This window comes from Zalophus californianus, chromosome 6 (genome assembly GCF_009762305.2).
Source record: "Zalophus californianus isolate mZalCal1 chromosome 6, mZalCal1.pri.v2, whole genome shotgun sequence".
NCBI classification, from domain to species: Eukaryota; Metazoa; Chordata; class Mammalia; order Carnivora; family Otariidae; genus Zalophus; species Zalophus californianus.
The window spans coordinates 17,911,069-17,933,329 of NC_045600.1; positions in this window are offsets into that span (position 1 = coordinate 17,911,069).

Consider the following 22,261-nt stretch of genomic DNA (forward strand, 5'->3'; position numbering starts at 1 on the left):
TATTTATTTCAGAGAAAGAGAGAATGAGAGATAGAGAGCACGAGAGGGAAGAGGGTCAGAGGGAGAAGCAGACTCCCCGCTGAGCAGGGAGCCCGATGCGGGACTCGATCCCGGGACTCCAGGATCATGACCTGAGCCGAAGGCAGTCGCTTAACCGACTGAGCCACCCAGGCACTCTCTGCCTATTATTATTAGTCTGTATTTAACTTTATTGTTTTTAGAACAATGGGCCTATATCAATCAAATATACCTTCAGAACTTATGTTGCCTAGCACACACTGGGCGCTTAGTAATTATCTCCTGAGTAAATGAATTGCTCTCAAATCCTTATGGATAATTTATTGAATGTTTACTCTGTATAGGCACCGTTTGTAGTGCTAATTATCTACTTAATACAGCAATCATTTGAGGTAGGCACAATTATCATCACTGTTTCGTAGACAAGGAAAAGAGGCTCAGAGAGGTTGAGAATCTTCCTCAAGGTGACTCAGCTCATAACTAGTGGAAATGGAGTTTGAACCAGGTCATGGTAGCCGCAGAGCCTGTAAGTTTGACCATAGCACTATACTGCCCCTTGCTTCTCCAAGTAGAAAATATTCACACGGATTAAAAGAACATCCTTTCTCACCATATAAGGCATAATTACCATTAATAACTGGCATCACATAATAACTATTGTTAGTGAATTTTAGAAATTGATACTAAATTCATTATATCATTCCACTGCCCTAAACTAAGTGTAATACAAAGTGACACTGCTGATGAGCCACAAGTACTAATTAAAAATATGGCTAATAAGGAAAATCTTACTAGTAGAGAAGTTGCAGAGTGCACACAGTCTCTTAGATTTCCTTACTCCACAGAGAAACCAGATTGCACACACCATGGCAAATGTTCCCATGGAGAGGGACCCCATTATCTTTGTCTAAAACTCTGAGAGCCCAAGAGCATAATTCGCTGTTCAAAAGACCATGTATGATTAGATGGAGTTTACATCTGACCAAGGGTCCTGAGCTGGATCAAATCAATCACAACCTTTATACTGGGAGTTGCACTGACTACTTCATTCAAAAAATCTTTCTGTCCAGGTATGATTTTAGATTCTTGGGATACATTGCTGTTAAAGACACTAGATGCCTACTTTTTGAAAGCTTACATTCTTTGTTCCATAACATCTCCCTCTGGTTGGTTTGTCCCCGCATCAGAACTTTTGTCTTTACCATTTGTGTTAGTAAAAGTTTCTTTTATTGTGAGCAGTAAACAGACACAAGCTTGACTACCTTCACCAAAATGAGAATTTTTAAGGAGAATTTTTGAAGTGTAGCTCATGTGAGGGAGAGCCTCAGGAATCTCTCCAGGGACCACAGCAGTAGTACGTTTGAGATTTCACTCTAGAGAACTATTAAGGTTTCTAAGACTTTTTGGGCTCTCTGTCCTTCCAAGCAAACCCCAGCTTCTCAGGGAAGAGAATCTGAATATCCCAAGTTGTTAGGTGTCTCTGCTCCTAGATAAGTTTCTTCTGGGCAGGGTGGTGGCACAATGTCACTAGTGTTGTAGTTGGCAGCCTCACTCCTTCCACCAGTCACCTGTTTTGTTGACTCTGGTAAAGTACACAGGTGGAAGAGTCAGATATCCTAGACCAGAATCCCGACTCTCCCCTTGTGTATGTGTGACTTTGGGGAAAAATTAACCAACCTGAGGCTTAGTCATTATATCTGGAAAGTGACAAAATAATAGTTGAACTTCTCTATTCTTTATTCAAAAACTCTCTCCAAAATCAAGTTGTTAATTCTACCTCTTCTCTCTGATTCTGGTCTTTTTATGCTGTTATGACACATACGGTAATTAAGAGTGAGTTCTCTGGTGCCAGACTGCCTCATCTGAATCCTGACTCTTCCATTTACCAGTCTCGGGACCTAACGCACATTCTTTAACTCTCTGAGCCCAGTTTCCCCATCAACAATCCCAAAATGGGATCACTGAATGGGATCAACTCTCCTGGTTTGCCCTGAAGACATGAGACTTCCTGTGCTAGAAGCAAACCTGGATGGTTGGACATCAAACATAACACCTACCTCGTTGGACTGCTATAAAGATTAAATGTGAATGTATGGATTTGGCCCTTTGAACAGTACTGAACATAAAGTAAATACCCAAGAGGCATTAGTTATTATTACCATCAATCTATTATTAATCTATTTGTAGCTATTATATAAATACTCATTTTAGGTGAATAACTATCTTTAGAATATATATATAGAATACATATATAAAGAATCTATGCTTTAGGGGACTTATCTGATATTTGAACATAGCCCCTGTTCTCAAAAAGTCTTCAGGCTTAGAGATTTAAAAAATGAATATAGAAATACCTGTAATATCAGGAAGGATAAAACTGCAGAAGGGAAATATAAGCAAAGCATTTTAGAAAGGAGCAATAAGTGAGAGCTAAGGTTACTGTCAGGAGTGTGAGTCAGAGGCACTGGTGCTCCTGCTTCTGGTATGGCCCATCTCCAGGGCATGGAGTGCAGAAGTGACATAAGCTGGAAGCATGAGCAGGAAGTAGGGAGGTAACACTGAGGTGTGGGCTCTGTGTGATGTTCCAGGACGGTGCAGGAAGGATAATGGAACCCTCTGTTCTAGTTGATGAGGTAGGAGAGCTATTAAAGGTCTGACCAGAGTCAGAGAGAGGAATAAAAAGGCAAGATGCCAATGTGGAAAGAAAAGATATTTAAGATTCAACACTTAAACAGCCTATAATATAACCAACCATTGATAAATTATTATCATTAACTTTTGGTGTATACACTTCAAGTCTTTATATATATGTATAAGCATATATTTAAAATTTGTATTAATACTACCCAACTTCTTTTTAGCCATCATCTAACACATATCAACTATTTGTGAATAATTAAGTAATCAAATCTCTATATATCGAATCCTTATAGATGTATTTATGGCACATACTTAAAATACTATTTGATACTTTACAAGTTATTTTATAACTGATCCTTGTTTTCAATTAAAACATACTTGAACACAGTCTTTTTAAATGATCTCCCAAACATTTGAAAATCATGGGAAATTGGTTGTCTTTCTCACTTTGTAATTAGCACAGTAATATGGCACAGACATAGATAGCTATCTTCAGGTTATTATTTATAGGCAAGTTGTCATAGTGGAAAGAATATAGTTACTGTGAGAGATGAGTAGTTGCTAAAATTCTGGATCTTCTTCATCTTTCCTACATACTGTCTGTGAGAGCCTGGCCAATTAATCTAGGCCTCAATTTTACCATTTGTAAAATGGTATAATAACATGACCCACCTCATAGCTTCATGAAGGTTAATTTATGCAGGTGATTTACACAGCACACTGGGAAGTCCTAAGGGCATTTGCTACATTTTAAAAGTTGTTTCTGGTAGAAAAGAAAGACACACTGATATGAGGCTCAATGTCATTATTTACTTGATTATTTGAAGCAACTCTTTTGTTCTTATTCCTCACTCTGGGGAAGTGAAATACATTAACTACACAGGTCAAAGGACTTAGCTAAGTCTTTGTCCCCTCCATTCACTAAGGAAGCGTAGCTTAGAACTCAAAACCCAAGCTAGAGGTAGTGCAAGTATGTAAATATTGGACACAAGTGTCAATTCCTGCTCCTTCTGCCTATTGTGTCTTAGATGGTCTTTGTTTTTCCCTTTGTATGAAAGAGTAACTTCCAATATCGACAATGAGAAGTCAATCAATATTTTATCATATATTTTACATCATATAGAAGATTAGAGTATATCTTTGTAAAGGAATTTTTTTCTTTTTTTTTTTTGGTAAGAGCATGTTTTGAATTTTGTCAGTGTTTGGTGTTTAGTTCAACTTCAAGTAAATTTGGCATTCAACTTGGCATCTCAGGAAGAGATAGTTCATTTATTTCCCATAGCTTAAGTAAGACTTTTTAAAAAATTATGAGTTTATTGCTGCCTAAAGATAAACAGATGAAATTTTAATACTATCCAAAAGAAATGACTTTGTTTTCTGAAGGATGAGTAAGTTTTCTTCAATAGAGAAATTATAAGAAAATTTCATCACCCTTAATGGACACAAGAATACTTGCAAGGTACGTAGCTATACAGTAATGTAACTTCATACCTCATAAATCATAATCTAAAACATCCACTCTTTTTAATTGCCCCATTAAATAATTAAGTTTGACTTAAGGAGAAAGTCACACCTCATCCTGGAGGAACTCCAGCATAGACAGGCTAAATGTTTGTTTAATAAATACCTATCTTTATAGAGCTAACTGCTTTCAACACTTAAGACTGTGCTAGTGGGTATTTTTATTCACTTGAAATAGTTCACCCAATGATTTATATCAGATTAATGAGTGGCTATAATTTCCTATCATTAATTAAAATCTAAAAAAAAGCATTTTTTCATATAATTATGAATTCAACAAAAGATTGGTCAAAAGAGTCTGCTTTTTTCATCACCAGAAATGTAGACTTTTAGCATATGATGAAAACTGAAAATCATCTAAGTTGATTCCATTTTTTTAAACTCTAGGAATATTTATTTTTACAAATGAGATCTTATTCAGAGTCCCAGTATACATAGAGGATATTTATGTTTGACATAAGGCTGTGCCCCAGCTGCAGAACTTCAGAGAAATCCATTGTGAAAACCGTCACCACAGTACAGCTTTTCTCATTTTTAGTTGCAAACATCAAGACGTGCTAGTCCCAGAGCTTTTTTCACACTACTTCACACTACTCTTCCTAAATATTTTCTTTTATTTCATTCATCCTATCTTCTGATTTAGACTGCTTGCTCACTGAGCTCCCCAAGGACTGTCAAGAGCCCTTCTTGCTATTGCTGTTCAGTATTGATATTCATGGCAAACATGAGAATCACTCTCTGAATCCCGAGGTGTGGAAAGCCTCTTGCCCTTTCTTGGTTAACTCTTGGATCATCCTGAATGGGAGGCCCTGGATTTACCTTGGATGCATTTCTGTGGGAATCATTGCACCAAGACTGATGTCACAGATTAAGTAACCACTTCAAAGCATAGGGGGAGAGCTTGCTGCCTTCCTCTTTATTCCAATATTAGGAAGACATTCCAGAAAGAGTAATTAAACTGGCACAACTTTACACTCCTTGTGTACATTAACTTGTTTTTTTGTTTTTGTTTTTGTTTTTGTTTTTTTTACTATTTTCTTCTCATTGATTCAGCAGACATTTATAATCTGTCTTTTGGTAGGAAATATTGAGCCAGCAGTTCTATGGATAAACTCATATGCAATCTTCACAAAGAAAGGCACCAGATATGTTTCTAATAACACTGTTTTCCTAGTAGGTGGCACAGGACCTGGTATATGACAAGATCCATAATCATTTGTTTTACAAAAACAATGAATGTCTAAAGGAGGTAAGGTAGAATAAAGGAAAAGCAGACACAACAAAAACTCTGTTCTCTATCCTGTAAAACTTTAAGTAAAACTTTACTTAATCCCTCAGCAACCCTGTGATTTTGGAATTATTCCAAATTTAGTGATGAGGGAACTAAAGTTCATTAACTTAGTATGATTTATTGAAGTTCACGCACCAGGACCAGAATCCGATTGGGTCTGAACAGGGAGATACAGTCCATGTTGCTTCGGGATGGTTGTTTCTCAAACATTTTGGGGAAATACACAATTTTTATAAGAAATACAACACATATATAACATGATGCAAATTAACTCAACATTTTAAAGATGTAATAGGAAACTTTATATACATTTGGCATGAGTTTATTTCTTCTAAGCTATATTCATAGATTTCTGCCATTAAGTTTCCTTCCGTGGAATAATTTGAGGAATATTGACTCTACTACATCGTCTCTTATTAAAATAAAAAATGGAAATATACATTCTGATGGCTAAATACAAGATACTTAGAACATGGGACTGAAGTGTTACATACATACACAAACAATTTGCACCTCAAATATTGAATGGTCCTTCAAAGTTTGTTTTGGGGAAGATAAGCCAGAGATGCTGGGATGTGCTTCCTACTACCCAAGATCTCATACTTTCAGTCAGAGCAAGGAGAAGTACTAAAATTAGATTATCTTGATTCCTTCCTTCTAAAGCTACTTTGGAGCCTGTTGTTCCTGTTATGTTGGGTGCTACTGCTACATTTTGTTTAGCAACATTCTCAAGGACTAGAAATGGGACATGTGAACAGAAACAAAAGGCCATTGATATAAATTATACTTAATGGTATGCAACTTATACCAAGATGTTCCTCTAACTACAATCATGAAATCACTGAAGTGATTTCTAAACATCGTTCTCAAATGAGTCATTTGTTCAGTGAGGAAGTCAACACAGTGAGAACAGCCATGACCAACCTTCTCTCTCAGTTTGTGAACTTCCATCAGCTCAGCTAACTCGCATAGCCTCATCTACTTGAATGCCAAGCAATTTATATCTCCTGTCGAATAGGATGGAAACATGCCTTACAGAGAACACTGCTGTGTTAAGAACTATATGTGCAGCAGGGTCTTGTGGAGAACCTCAAAATGGAAACACATTTAACTCTTGTAGCCACAGAAAGCCTCCTGGACCAGCAGCCTTTCTATCTGCTGAAGGCAACTGATTAGAAAAGATATAGGTTTCTACCAACAGGCAAAAGTGCTTTTGTGTGGTGATCCTGCTGATGTACAAGTTGAAGGCATGGCAGAGAAGGCAAAGACTTCTATCTGTGCTGTCCAATATGGCAGCCACAGGCCACATGCGTCTACTGAGTATCTGAAATGTGCTTCGTGCTACATATTTAAAAAATCAAATTTTGAAAATATGAGTTACATAAAGTATGTTATTACAATTTACTTTACCTACTTATTTTTCCTCTTTTCAGGATGGCTACTAGAAAATTTAAAATTACATTATCTCTAGTGGAAGGTTTACACTAGATTATAAAGAATGTGTGTGCAATTGTGTCATTTTCTAAGTGAGATGCTTAACTCATCACTGAAAGGTAGAGTTACATACATTGAAATTTACCATTCAAATTTTGAGTGTAAAAGCAGAGTTATTAATAAATATACCAGAACAACAGGCATAAATTAAAAACATGGGATTCCATTCTGTTCAACATGAGATAAAAACAATTGACATTCTAGTTGTTCAGACTGTCAATCAGGGACATAGTTTCATTTAACCCATAAGCCATGTTTATGAGAACCATTAACTTTCAAAACCAACAGACTTAACTGACATCAGGATGTGATCAATTCCATTTATTCACCATTGTACACATAGGACACTGATGAATGAATATTTGTTAAATAAATGAGTGAATAAATAGATACAATTACTGCATGTTTGAAGTATTCAATAATGTGAGTTTTTATTGCTATATTCTCAAGATTTTTTTTGTATTTAGAAAGGATTTTCCAAAGGCTTACTTTGTCTTTCAAATTAATATGTGTGGTTTAATAAAGCTAAATTTTTTCAAAAATTAGTTGTTTTAAAAACTGTTATGTTCTGTTTAAAATTATGTTTTGTATTTTACTTCTAAACCTACCAAATATTAACAATCACACTGAAGGAATCTAAACCAGATTAATTTATATATACACTGATAAATAGGTGCTTTTATATGTTTCAATATTGTATATACGATTAGCATGATGATGCAGGCCCAAATTATTTTTCAATTAAAAATTTTCAAATTATAATCACATATCACAGGCTAAATTCTCTCGAACGTCATGCTTATTTAAATGATCAAATATGCAAATTCTTTAAACTCTTTGGTCATCTTAATTTCTATATTTAATTCTAAATCTTCCCTGTTTGAAAGACACTATTAAGGAAATGATTATATTACTGTGAAGTATTTGGGGCAATACCTGTGCAGATAGACTCCATGATAACAAATATATCAGCTGGGATGCTGTCTGATTTCTTACTGGCAACACTAACGGAACCAATTGGCCTTATTGAGAGTCAATGAAGTGGACAATCTTACCTCATGTGGTGTGATATCATTGTCCACATAGCTGTGTAGTTCACCCCAGGGCTGGTTACAAAATTTGTGGAGCTCAGTGCAAAATGAAAGTGCAGGACCCTTTTTCAAAATGTGCTATGAACTTCAAGACCAAGATGGTGAGAACAGAGCTTTCACCCAAGTGTAGGACCCTACTCAGCAAGAGACCTTGTGTGATTGCTTGGGTTGCATGCCTCATTCATGTCCTTGTCCAGGTTTAGATTCTGCAACTCCCACTTCAGCTGCATGGTTGAATTTTATATTTAGGTGACTCTATATGACTCAAATGTGTTTTCACTGAGCCCTGAAAACCTTTGAACATGAGAACACACTGCTTTTATTTTGTTTAGAAGTAAAATACAAAACATAATTTTTAAACATATTCCCTGCCTGGTAGATCACACAACTCCACACATAAAACTATCTCAGTTTTTGCATATTTTTCATATTTATTTTTCTCACTGCAGTCACAGTTTTAATGCCACTCTTTTCAAAGGCCTGACACCTATCATTTTTCTGGCTGTCATCATGTCTAAAGCTCTGAAGAAAGTCAGAGTAATGGTTGACCTAATCTTGGTTTTACCAGCCTCTTATCTCTTCTCACCTCCTTCACTGACTCTATTCTTTCTTTGTCTTTATTCTTTCTTTCAGGTCCTTCTGCAAATGTGTATTGCACAGAAACTACTTTACAAACACCATAAAAGATGCCGAAGCAATTTTTAAAAAGATTTAGAGAGAGAGAGTACACTAGTAAGGGGAAGGACAGAGGGAGAGAGAGAATCTTCAAGCAGAACCCGCACTGAGTGCAGGGCCCAACATGAGGCTCAATCCCAGGACCCCAAGATCATGACCCAAGCCAAAACCAAGAGTTTGCGGCCCAACCAACTGAACCATCCTGGCACCCCTCTGTTCTTTATTTTTAACACTAAAACTTATGACTATTTTTTGCTGTTGAGCTGAGAATATACATTGTAATAGAGCAACTAAATAAAACTAAGAAAGAATCACTTCTTAAAAATCAATTTTAAAAAATGAGCTCATGTCTTTCTAACAGTTTGCAATGCCCATGTTTAACTTTTAAGAAAAGTAGTACCAGAGGATCAATGGTGTTAGGTATTTTCTCTTTACAATCTGATCCAAGAAGTGGTGTTGAAAGTTTGGACTGAGGTGATTCAAGGGATGAAAGAAGACTACACATTCATTTTAGTAACCTCAATCATTTGGAAGGGTGTGTGGGGTTGGCAGGTAATGGTCAGAAGTCTTCACACTTATATGTGTTGGCCAATACTTTGTCTTATACAGTTCCATTAAGCTCTCACATTGTTTTCAAAATATGGAGGAAATGAGATTATTTCATTAGTATTTTGCCTCATCCAGCAAAGTTGGAAGTGTACCTTACATAAATATGTTTCATTACTTTGGGAAGAACACTACTTTTTCCTAATTTATATTTATGGTAAAATAAATTTGGGAACGATGTTATGCTTGCAGATGTTCATCAGTCTATAGCACAAGAAGCTGAGTCCACCTGTCACAGCTTGTCTGGAATATAATTGGGTCAGATTCTATAGCAAGAATGAAATTCATCAAGTCGCCACTGGAGAAGTCTATCAAAGTCTTCATTTGTTTCACGATGTCCTTGCCTGATCAAACCCATTTGAATCTAAAATTTTCTAATTCCAAGGACTGACATGATGACGGGAAACAGCTGGTAAAAGGCCCCAAGACGCCTTATGCTCTTTCATGTAATTACAGGCAGTTTTCTTAGACTATTCAAAGGGATTACTTACAATTATAGCTCATTATGATATCATGGATTTTTTTTTTCCCCCAGAGTGGATAGTCAAAATATATAACATTCTTATTGGGGAGATATTAATACCAACTTTCTTTGCAAGAACAAATTACAGAAACATCTAGGGCAGCATAAACCCAGCTATATTAGATTTATTCTTTCCTTGTATTCAGGGAGGAATTATTATGAAGCTAAGATTACATGTATGTAAATTGAAAAACTCAGGACCTGCTACCATAACACACATGAAATCAATCAAAAGTATTTTTCTTTTGTACAAATAACTTCACATGTTATATATTACCTCAAATGATTTTTACATTAACCATATGAGGTGGCAATAGCTGGTATTTTATTTGATAAAACTGATTCTCAGTCTTTTTGTTATTTGCTTGTGATAACAGATATTGTCAGTAGAAGTAAAGCCAGCTTGTCTAACTCCAAATTCATTTATTTTTACTTTAATAAGGACTAAGAAAGTAACATATTTTGAAAATCATTCTTATAGCAGGATGTCCTTTAGTGCTCTACACACAGGGATTACTACATGCTCATTGTGACTGGATTTCATAAATAGTTTTATAAAAGTTGAATATCTCATCATTACCTGTGCTAAACCATGGAAAACTCATATACAAGTTATCAAGAAAGAAAAGACATATCATCTTACTCTAATTCAATTTTATCTAAAATTAAATAAGAATAGACTAAATACTGAGCATTTTGTTCAACCAATCAGAAACATTTTGTTGCAAGAACAAACTGATTCAGATAGTTTATACAAAAAGGAAAAAGCACTAGAGCTCAATAAAAAAAGCATTTTGTTGCAAGAAAAAAACTGATTCAAGTAGTTTATACTATAAAAGGAAAAACATATTAGAACATATGGGTCTTTTTTTTTTTTTTACAAAATCTTAGGACAGGAAATGTAAAATTAAATTTGAGGCAAAACTCAGCTCTGATCATATTTTTATGTCTGATTTGCTTCCACTTATTGATGACCATTTTTTTCTCCCCTTTCTGTGGATGTGACTACAGGAAAGCCCCTGATAGTAAGCAATCAGAAAGGCCTGCCTAACATTCTTGAACCCCGTTTAAAACATACTTACAGGGGCACCTGTATGGGTGGCTCAGTTGTTAAGTGTCTGCCTTCGGCTCAGGTCATAATCCCAGGGTCCTGGGATCGAGCCCCATGTTGGGCTCCCTGCTCCGCGGGAAGCCTGCTTCTCCCTCTCCCACTCCCCCTGCTTGTATTCTTGCTCTCATTATCTCTCTTTCTGTCAAATTAATAAATAAACCTTTAAAAAATAAAAATAAAAAATAAAACATACTTGCATGGAAAAATATGATTGGCCAAAGGCAGTCATGTTTCCCTTTCCCTGAAAAGGAAAGTTCAGGTTATACACAGGAAATATGATGACCAGCTCTTGTTCTTATGGTGTGGTGCAGGAGGAAACTTACCACAAGTATTTATGGAATAAGTAAACTCCCCAGAAGTACCTATTACTGCATAATATTCTATGAATTGCAAAATTACTCTAGATCAGTTTTCTCTGCTACTTTCAAGGAAGTTTTTTTTTTTTTGCTCAATTTTAAATTTGAATGCCATCAAAAAGGAAAAAGGTTTTATTTCTATTTTGTTTCTTTGTTTTGTTTCTTTATTGTATTGTATTTCATTTGATGATACTAACTCATACCATATTTTAAAAATTGTGTAGAAATCAGGCAGTGCTTGGATCAAGTTAGTAAAAAATACTTTTTAAGGCACATACAAGAGATTATATTAGGAACTTTAGGTAATAAAAAAAAATGAATCAGATGAGGATTCTTTATTCTCTAAAGGATTTGTTTATTCTAAGTGATGTGATCTTACAAACATACTGGGCATGATCAATTCAATGCTCATTGTTGTCATTTACAATTGTCATTTATAATTATAAAACACCCTGAGGGCAGTAACTGATTTATACTCAGAGATTGCGAGTTACTTATCCAACATCCGGTCTCCCCTTTTTTAGGAACAGAATTTTATGTTGTTGGAGGTGACCAAAACCTAACTTAACATCATTTTCTGTTCCTTCCTTGGGTAGGAGTGATCAGTGACATGTAAACATAAACATGGGTGGGATTTCTGAGAAAATTCTTTAAAAGTGGCCTCACTGAGGCTTGCGTTCTGCCTATGACTGAGTAACTGATACTGGACTTACCCTCTTGCTACTCTAAACTGTAAAACCCACTATACCGCAAACTGATATATTAAAAAAATGTGCCAGACAGCTTTTCTAATACATTGAACAACAGATAGAGCAGGAATGTTACCCTTGAGAGAAAGGAACTCAGGAGATGACTACCACATTCTCTAGAGTAAGAGACAAACTCTGGGACTAAGGACAAAACTGAGATGGACTAGACCAGGCCTAACAAAGAATAAAGGATCAGAGGGGACTCTCAGTAATTTATCTGCTTATAAAAACAAAATTTAACCACCTTTTGAAGATTAGCAGCACAATCCAAACACCCACAATATCCAGTGCAAAATGAAAATGTTCCTAGTCATATGAAGAAGCAGGAAAATGTGTTCCATAATGGAAAAGGAAAATTGATGAAATAGAAAAAAAATACAAATGACTGATGAAAGATATTTTTTAAAACAGGTTAATGGAATTATTAAGCCCAAGCAGGATAGACAGGAGAGCAAGAAGGAGCACAAGAAGGAGAGGGAGGGAAGGGAAGAGATTATTACAGATCCTACATACATTAAAATGGTAATAAAAATATTATAAACAACTTTATGGCAGTCAACCAAACAGCATGGATGAAATGAAAAAACTCTTGAAAATTAAAACCTACTCAACTGACAAGGATAAAAATAGAAAATCTAAGTATCCTTATAGTTATTAAATAAATTGAATTTGTAATAAATGCCTTCCAGAAAAAACTTTAGGCCCAGATGGCTTAATAAAGAAATTCTATCAAACATTTAAAGAAAAGCAATACAGATCTTACACAAACTTTTTCAAATATAGAGAAAGAAAATATACTTCTAACATTTGAAAGAGAGAAAGAAAGAAAGGAAGGAAGAAAGAAAGAAGAAAGAAAGAAAGAAAGAAAGAAAGAAAGAAAGAAAGAAAGAAAGAAAGAAAGAAAGAAAGAGAGAAAGAAAGAAAAAGAAAGAAAGAAGAGAAAGAAAAAAGAAGGAAGGAAGGAAGGAAGAAAGAAAGGGAGGGAAGGAGGAAGGAAGGAAGGGAAACTCTAAGACCATATCCCTCATGAATATCAATACATTTGGCAAAATGTATGTAGGATTTCCGTTCAGTGAAAAATTATGTGTGTGTGTGTGTGTATATATATATACACACACACAAACACACACACACACACACACACATTGCCAAGAGAAATTAAAAACAATCTTAAAAATGGGGAGATACACACTGTTTGTAGTTTGGAAAATTCAATATTGTAACAGGTCAATACTCTTCAAATTGATATCTAGATTGGACTAAATCACACTCACAATCTCAATGGGCTAGGTTTTTGTTTTGCTTTGTTTGCTCAAAACTTGACAAATTAATTTTAAAGCAGGGAAATGAAAAGAACCTACAACTTGTAACAGAAACCATAGGAAAATGATTTTGCAAATTTGTGGCAAGCAAAGATTGTTTAACAACAAACACACTAGCCTCACAAAAAATAACCTGAACTTGATTAAAATTAAATTGCATCATTAAGGAAATGAAGAAGCCAAGGACTTGAAAAGCATTTGAAATCGTCATATCTAACAAAAGACTTGTGTCTAGAATACATAAGTAGCTACAACAAATCCATAAGTAAATATACAAATAGCTCATTTAAAAAAAAAATATTTAAAAGACTAAAAAACACTTCACAGAAAGTGGACAGATGGCCAACAATCATATGAAATATTTTAACTAGCACTCATCATGAGAGAAATGCAGATTAAAATCACATTGTGATACACAAGAAGGAGTAAAATTTTAAAACCTGCCAAACCAAACATTAGCAAAGATGTGAACCAACTGGAATATTGTTGAAGTAAAAAATTGTGCTACCACTTTGGAAAACTCTGGCAGTTTTTTATAAATTTAAGCAAACTACGATTAGCAATTTCACTCCAAAATGAAGTTTACCCAAACATTTAGATATTTATCTAAATGTCCACAAAAGTATTTGTTCAAAAATGTTTGCAACAATTTTTTGTTCTTTATTTTTTTATTTTTTCATTTATTATTTTTTATTGTGTTATGTTAATCACCATACATCATTAGTTTTTGATGTAGTGTTCCATGATTCACTGTTTGCATATAACACCCAGTGCTCCATTTAGTATGTTCCCTCTTTAATACCCATCACCAGGCTAACCCATCCCCCCACTCCCCTCCCCTCTAGAACCCTCAGTTTGTTTCTCAGAGTCCATAGTCTCTCATGGTTCATCTCCCCCTCCAATTCCCCCCCTTTCATTTTTCCCTTCCAACTATCTTCTTCTTTTTTTTTTTAACATATAATACATTATATGTATTATATGTTTCAGAGGTACAGAGGTCTGTGATTCAACAGTCTTACACAATTCACAGCACTCACCATAGCACACACACTCCCCAATGTCTATCACCCAGCCACCCCATCCCTCCAAATCCCCACCACTCCAGCAACCCTCAGTTTGTTTCCTGAGATTAAGAATTCCTCATATCAGTGAGATCACATGATACATGTCTTTCTCTGATTGACTTATTTCGCTCGGCATAATACTCTCCAGTTCCAACCACGTCATTGCAAATGGCAAGATTTCACTCCTTTAGATGGCTGCATAATATTCCATAGTATATATATACCACATCTTTTTTATCCATTCATCTGTTGATGGACATCTTGGCTCTTTCCATAGTTTGGCTCTTGTGGACATTGCTGCTATAAACATTGGGGTGCACATACCCCATTGGATCCCTACATTTGTATCTTTGGTGTAAATACCCAATAGTGCATTTGCCGGGTCATACAATAGCTCTATTTTCAACTTTTTGAGGAACCTCCATACTGTTTCCCAGAGTGGCTGCACCCAGCTTGCATTCCCACCAACACTGTAGGAGGATTCCCCTTTCTCTGCACCCCGGCCAACATCTGTCATTTCCTGACTTGCTAATTTTAGCCATTCTGACTGGTGTGAAGTGATATCTCATTGAGGTTTTGATTTGGATTTCCCTGATGCTGAGCAATGCGAGCACTTTTTCATGTGTCTGTGGACCATTTGGATGTCTTCTTTGGAAAAATGTCTGTTCATGTTTTCTGTGATCCAATCAACCATTTCTTGATTGGATCATTTGTTCTTTGGGTGTTGAGTTTGATAAATTCTTTATAGATTTTGGATACTAGTCCTTTATCTGATATGACATTTGCAAATTTCTCCCATTCTGTCGGTTGTCTTTTGGTTTTGTTGACTGTTTCTTTTGCTGTGCAAAAGCTTTTTATTTTGTTGAAGTCCCAATTGTTCATTTTTGCCCTTGCTTCCCTTGCCTTTGGTGATGTTTCTAGGAAGAAGTTGCTGCAGCTGAGGTCAAAGAGGCTGCTGCTTGTGTTCTCCTTTAGGATTTTGATGGACTCCTGTCTCACATTTAGGTCTTTTCAACCATTTTGAGTCAATTTTTGTGTGTGGTGTAAGGAAATGGTCCAGTTTCATTCTTCTGCATGTGGCTGTCCAATTTTCCCAACGTCATTTGTTGAAGAGACTGTCTTTTTTCCATTGGACATTCTTTCCTGCTTTGTCGAAGATTAGTTGACCATAGAGTTGAGGGTCCATTTCTGGGCTCTCTATTCTGTTCCACTGATCTATGTGTCTGTTTTTGTGCCAGTACCATACTGTCTTGATGATGACAGCTTTGTAATAGAGCTTGAAGTCCAGAATTGTGATGCCACCAGCTTTGCTTTTCTTTTTCAACATTCCTCTGGCTATTCGGGTCTCTTCTGGTCCCATACAAATTTTAGGATTATTTTTCCATTTCTTTGAGAAAAGTGGATGGTATTTTGATAGAGATTGCATTAAATGTGTAGATTGCTCTAGGTAGCATAGGCATCTTCACAATATTTGTTCTTCCAATCCATAAGCATGGAATGTTTTTCCATTTCTTTGTATCTTCCTCAATTTCTTTCATGAGTATTTTATAGTTTTCTGAGTACAGATTCTTTGTCTCTTTGTTTAGATTTATTCCTAGTTATCTTATGGTTTGGGGTGCAATTGTAAATGGGATTGACTCCTTAATTTCTCTTTCTTCTGTCTTGTTGTTGTATAAGAATGCCACTGATTTCTGTGCATTGATTTTCTATCCTGCCACGTTACTAAATTCCTGTATTGGTTCTAGCGGTTTTGTGGTGGAGCTTTTGGGTTTTCCACATAAAGTATCATATCATCTGCAAAGAGTGACAGTTTGACTTCTTCTTTGCTGATTCCAATGCCTTTTACTTCTTTTTGTTGTCTGATTGCTGTGGCTATGACTTCTAGTACTATGTTGAATAGCAGTGGTGATAGTGGACATCCCTGCCATGTTCCTGACCTTAGGGGGAAAGCTCTCAGTTTTTCCCCATTGAAAATGATATTCACTGTGGGTTTTTCATAGATGGCTTTTATTATATTGAGATATGTACCCTGTATCCCTATACTCTGAAGAGTTTTGATCAAGAAAGAATGCTGTACTTTGCTAAATGCTTTCATAATAGCCCCAAGCTGGAAAGAATCCAAGTGTCCGTTATCAGAAGAATAGATTAACATTTGATATATTTATATCGTGGGAAGCTACCTAGTAATTTAAAAAGCAAAGAACTAATAATAAATGCAATATGAGAAAGTACCAAAATTATTATGCCTGCTCTTTGATCAGAAACAAAAACATACAAACAAAAACAGGTAAGATGAATCTACAGAGTAAGAAATAAGAAGAGTGTTGTCTATCTAGAGTAGGGATTGATAGGATCCCAGCATGAGGGAACTCTCTAGAGTGATAGAAATAATCTATTTCCTGGGCGCCTGGGTGGCTCAGTTGGTTAAGCGACTGCCTTCGGCTCAGGTCATGATCCCGGAGTCCCGGGATCGAGTCCCACATCGGGCTCCCTGCTCAGCAGGGAGTCTGCTCCTCCCTCTGACCCTCTTCCCTCTCGTGCTCTCTATCTCTCATTCTCTCTCTCTCAAATAAATAAATAAAATCTTTAAAAAAAATAAAAAAAAAGAAATAATCTATTTCCTGATGAAAGCCATGGTTTCATGTATGCATGTTTCAAAACATCAAATTGCACATTTCATATTTATGCTTTTCATTTCCTGTAAATTTTACCTCAAATTAAAAATAAATTAAGTAGCAGACACTATCCCCATCCCATCACCTTTCTCCTCCTTTCCTAAATGCACACCTGGTGGCTGGAACTTTAGCAAGTATCTTGGACCTTGACATGATGTTGAATATGTATGGCATTGGCTAATGATAATTTAGCAGAAAAAGAAACAGAGTTCAGATCTCTAACAACCATGCTCTGATATTTTGGATGGAGTGCTTATTTCAAAGTCTTATTTGTTATTTGGATTTTCTGTTATATTCAGATGGACATAATCTTAAGTAATACTATAAATAAAGGAATTGTGTGTGTGTGTGTGTGTGTGTGTTTAAATGAGATACAATCTCAAGCATCAATTACAATATATCTGTTCATAAACTGGACAGAAAGATGTGTGAGTTCATCTGATTTATGCTCTTTTATTTGAAGAGAAATGCATATCAAATGTTGCAAAATGCCAACCTGTTTCTTAAAACCTGTAAAGGAAAAGATAGCTCAAGCAGTTATGTATTTCAATGTCTTCTATTAGAATGTTCCAAATGCCACTTGCTATAATTGAGGGTCATTTTTTGGGGGATGAGACATACAATTCTTGGTGGAAATACAGAATTTACCTGAGTTTATATTTAGTATGGAAGTTTTGAATGATGTCTCCATTCTGTAGGAATACCGTTGAGAAAAATTGAGTGTGTTATTTCCTTACCCTTCCATTCCCTCCCCTCCCTTCCCATTGACCTCTCTTCTCTCCTCTTCTCTCCTTCTTGCCCCTCGCCTTCCTCTTTTCCCTTACTTTTCTTTCTTATCCATTTCTTTTTATTTTACTTTATTTTATTTACTTCTTTTTATTTATATTCTTTCCATTGTGGTTGCTTTGCCATAATATTTACTTTACTGTAATACTGTTCTAAATAGGTGATTTACCATAAATATTGGGAGAACAGTGAGTTCAACTATTCTAAGTTTATTGCTTGAGGGTCCTCAGGATGCATCAGTTAGCCCAGCCCTATCTGAGATTCCATTGTCGCAGAGCCACCATCTGGTATATGGGTTTACATGTATTAGTAATGCGAGTTTAGGAAATATTATTTGAAGTTTAGTCCAATATGATCTTCTTAATATTACTTATGTTGAACTGCTTTTGAACACTATGCAGATGTTACACTTTGCTTTCGGGATTAATGGGCAATTGTATGAGGAACTGGTTGTTATTATGGTTCAAAATTTAATACAATTGCTTACAGAGGAAAAACTGCTCAAAAAATATCACTCTTTATATTTTGGTATTGTTTTGTGTGAATATATTCATTGATTATTCTGTTTATATTTACTGAACATCTATTGTGTGCCAAGTCCTGGGCTTATGTCAGAGAAAGTTCTTGAACTATTTGAAATCTCTCATTGTCACTGACAAGACAGTTTTAAAGAAATGGGGGCAGCAGTGTGTGACCTTCCCTTGGAGGTGATGGAAAACCTGTTATAGTAATTGAAGACTATTTTTTAAAGTGTTTACCTATATAAGCATATAGTATCAAAAATAAAGCAAAAATATTGCAGTGTGGTTGTGGTAAATATTGAAAAACTGTGAAGAATTACAGCTTATTTTTATACATAACATATTTGTTCCAGTAAGTAATTTCTATGTCCTGAGTCCCAAATTTCATTTGAATTTTTTTAAGATATGAAATTAAATTGAACTCACTAGTCAAATAGATTCTTGTTCAAAAAGATTTAACAGTGTTTTTTGTGCTAAACTTATCTTCATTTATTAATATGAGCAGCTATAAGAGATTATAAAAATGGTGAAATATGCTTAAAAGTGTGAATGAAGGATAGGGATGTTTCAAATGATGGCATAAAAGTTTCCATTAATACTTTATATTTTTCTCATTAATTTAACAACAAATTTCACATCCATTTTTGAGAGATTCTAAAAACAAAATTTAAATTAGTTAATGTAATGATTTTATTCACTCGTTCATTAAGTATAGTCTGCTAAAATAACTATTAAAAATATTATGTTAAAATATATGTGAAGAAATTACAAAAAGGTACTCAAATGCTCTTAATAAATTCAAATCTCTGAGTGAATACAAATGACGATCCAGAGTGTGGGGAGATTTTACAGATTTAATCTTGGATCTCTGTTGATTTTTTTAGTGATAGTGGGAACCAGAGAGCCATTAGAAAGTTAAAGAGATGCAAGTGTATCCGTGATATAGGAAAGACAGAAACTAGTTAGATGTTACAGTGTGTGCTGGAGACCCTGATATTAATTTCTTGAGAGATATAATGAAGACATATTTTATAAGACTATTTGTAAAACAATTAATAAAAGAAGTTACAGACATTGGGAACCGGCAGGAGTTTACTAGGAACAAAACATCCCAAATTAAGCTCATTGCTTTTTTTTAAGTATGTTAGAAGAGTAGAACAAGGGAATCCCATAGTTATAAAGTACTTTTATTTTCCTAAATTAAATCATTTACTATTTTTCACAGACTAATCTCATGGATGTGCAAGATAAGTGAGCTCTGGGTAATAACAGCTAGAGGAATATTTGTTTGAATAGACATTCCAAATAGTACTGATTAAGTGGTCAATATCAATTGTAAGGGAAAGTTCATTATATCATAAGTCTCTTTCAATAAACCAGTCCTGACCCTACTTATACTTTTGCCATTTACTTTAATGAGAATTTGTCAGACTATGTCAATGCCATGAACCTCAAGATGAAAGGTTGGTACATTGTGTGATATACACATATATAAATCTAAAATATATAAAATAAGGGGCGCCTGGGTGGCTCAGGCGGTTAAGCGGTTGCCTTCGGCTCAGGTCATGAACCCAGGGTCCCAGAATTGAGTCCCACATTGGGTTCCCTGTTCAGAGGAAAGCCTGCTTCTCCCTCTCTCTCTGTCTGCCACTGTGCCTACCTGTGCTCTCTCTCTCTGTTAAATAAATAAATAAATAAATAAATAAATAAATAAATAAATAAAACATTGTGTATGTATATAATAAAAATAAATTTTATGAAGCCCAGCATAAGATGTCCAGAATAATTCACCAGGTGCAAGACAAAATCATGTCTAAAAAAGGAGTGTGTGTGTGTGGTAAACTGTTTAACAGTGACCAGGGGATAAGTTCAGATTCCACATTTTTCTGTGATTACTACAAAATAATTTCTCACTAACCCTGAGTCAGTACACTTTATTTTTTTAATTATTCAATCTAAGAGGGAATGCAAAATTTAGGTCATAATGAAATATAAAAATTAAATCGTTTCACTTTTTTAGAATTGTTTTTCAATGCTCTAGCAAATGCTATGGATTCTCTTGTTCTTCAGTCTAACTTGGGCATGACTTACAGAGTTCCCAAATATGTCCATACCTTCCTGTGTCTCCCTGAATGAGAATTGTAAGAATGTTTTCTGACCTGTCTAGCCTGAAAGACCATTGCCAGGAGCAGTCAGAATTTTCAGGGAGCTAATACCTCGGAAGCAATCCTTAACCAGTGACAGACGGGAGGACAAATATCCAAGTTTTCTTGACTCTCAGTGGGAAACCTATGCATTAATCCACCTTTCACTGGTTTCCTTCCATTCCTTATGAGAACCAGAACAACAACTCTTGTTGATTATGCAAGACTGAAAACTTAAAAATCACCCTTATCAGTTATGCAGTTAAACCACAGAATGTCTTCTGACTTGCATGCGCATATTTCTTTGCTTAGAGCTTTCTGCCTGGCTTGCACCAGAGAGCTTTCATAAGAAATTAATCAATACAATGACTTGTCACCTTCTGATGTCCCACCCTAAGAACTTTTCAGTCCAACCCATAAGCTAAAAATATTGTACACTCATTTTCCTAATGATACACTACTCAAATTTGTCTAATTCTGTTTGCTTATACTGTAACTTGTTTATTTACTTGCAGAGAGGGTGTCCTATATGCTTATCTCAATTCTTCACCTTAATTCTTCCTGCGCATCTGCTTTTGTGAGAATTGAAACTAAGACAAATATGATGAAAAATATAGTAAAGATTCCATTTCAATTGCTGTTATATACCAGATCAACATAAAATAGAAGAGCAAGAATAAAGAATGAATCTTGTATATTATCACCTTGTAGTAGCTCATCACTTTCTTTTTTCAAGTGAACTAACTGAAACTTGTAAAGTTTAAATTTTATGCATGAGATCACATAGCTAAATGCTGATAGCAAAGGTCTAACTCTCTTCCTCAACACTGTGTCAATGATTTCTTTTAGTGGTGATAGGATACATTCGTATTTGACCTAACCTATGATAAAGTAAATTTTTACAAGCACTCACTGGAGTTATCTTAAAAATCCATGATTTCGTAATAGAGAGATTTCTTCTTGAACATAAGGAATCTTGGTGTTTACCACTGTGATTTACTGTGTTTGGGTCCTCTCAAAACTCATATGTTGAAGCCCTGACTCCCAATGTGATTGTATCTACAAATAATTTTTAGATGGTAATTAAGGTTAAATGAGGTCATAAGGGTAAGGTTCTAATCTCATAGGATTGTGGCCTTATAAGAGGAGAAAGATTTCCCCCCCCCCCCTCTCTCTCTATCTGTTCTTGTCAGTCTGTCTTCTCTCTCTCTCTCTCTCTCTCTCCCCTCACCAAGTGAAGTCACAGTGAGAAGGCAGCCATCTGCAGGCCAGGAAGAGAGCTCTCACCAGAACCTGCCATACTGGCACACTGATCTCAGAATTCCAGCCTCCAGAACTCTGAGTTAAGAAATTTCTGTTGTTGAAGTCACTTGGCCGATGGTATTTTATTATAGCAGCTCAAGCTAACTACATTTAGGAGTTAGGACAACATTTCTAGACCTAGCTTATAAAAACATGTCATCCACAATTTTCCATGTTTTTTTTTTTTTTTTTTTCTTGGAAACTATGTGTGGGAGAATCCTGGCATCACCACCTAAGGATAATCACATACTGATCATGAACACCTGTTTGAAAATTCATGTGTTAAATCCGTTTCTATTTATTAAGCCACTTAAATTTGGGGGTGTATCTATTATAGTAGTCAGGGTTACCTTATAAACAGAAATTGATACC